The sequence below is a fragment of the Aplysia californica genome, unplaced genomic scaffold (assembly GCF_000002075.1).
Source record: "Aplysia californica isolate F4 #8 unplaced genomic scaffold, AplCal3.0 scaffold00127, whole genome shotgun sequence".
NCBI classification, from domain to species: Eukaryota; Metazoa; Mollusca; class Gastropoda; order Aplysiida; family Aplysiidae; genus Aplysia; species Aplysia californica.
Window position 1 is genome coordinate 1,178,921 of NW_004797397.1, and position 1,040 is coordinate 1,179,960.

General features: G+C 43.5%; 1 protein-coding gene across 1 annotated transcript in view; it reads left to right on the plus strand.

Annotated features, from left to right (window-relative positions):
* Positions 1-1,040, plus strand: part of LOC106011477 (glutamate receptor ionotropic, kainate 2) — a 255,205-nt gene that overhangs the window by 135,535 nt on the left and 118,630 nt on the right. The gene's annotated exons all lie outside the window — the stretch shown is intronic.

Consider the following 1,040-nt stretch of genomic DNA (forward strand, 5'->3'; position numbering starts at 1 on the left):
TAAAAAAACCCCCCCCCCCAAAAAAAAAAAAAACCAAAAAAAAAAAAACCAGAAAAAGAAAAAACAGAATGTTTGTGTAACATTCATATAAACACACTTACGTGATGCTATGTGACTTTGAGCTAGAGTAAAAAGTAGCCCATTGACACAAAAAACAGCAATTTAGTGCAGGGAAGAAGTAAGACAGCAGATAGACAGAAACAACTGAGGGAAAATAGAAGTAGGACCTAGAAGTGGCGCCCTCCAACCACCCGCTTACGTGACGTTAGTGAAAAAACTTTAGATGAATTATGCATACAAGGATTGTCCTCCAACATCGTGTGGCGCAGTCGGATGTCAACCGACAACGTGCCAGGTTCTCATATGACAGCAATGCAAAGTGGATGTGCGGGCAAAGCTAAACGCCAATTTATCCCTCCCACTCAACTTTCTCCTTGTTCTGCTCTCGAAAGATGAAAGCCAGTGTCCGATTTCCAAATTCCCCTGGGAAATCGCGTCCAGATTGAGAGCCGTCATGACGTGTCATAATTCGCTTCGTTTTAGGCCCTAATCGTATTTACATATGCACAAGATGATATGACACGCTATGTGCAGTAATGCCTAGCAACAGCACACGCATTCGCGCATGCGCAGAGAGAGGTAATTAGGAAGATGGCGCGGAGGGCAGAAGATAACTGAGTTAGAGGAGCGATCTTGATCTAATTTACTCCCCCTGGCTTTTCCTCAGCGGACGGTATCGGGTTGCGGTAAAACTGCGTACTTCAGTATGTTGTATTGTGTTTAAGGAGGTGTCCTTTCTCAAAATGTTATCATCAAATATAGGTCATCGAGTAATCGAAACTGGAAAATGGATACATTTAACAGTTTTGATGTCAGGTAGAATTTTCTTCCCACGGATGAGGGGGGCTGACGTTTCTTTGGAATCCACTCTAGAATTATTCCCCCACCCCTCCCTGGGAAGAGAGAGGCATGGCGCTTTTTTTGGGTAAACGATATAAGCATTTATGATGCTTTGTTTAAGTCATTCAATACCCCCCCCC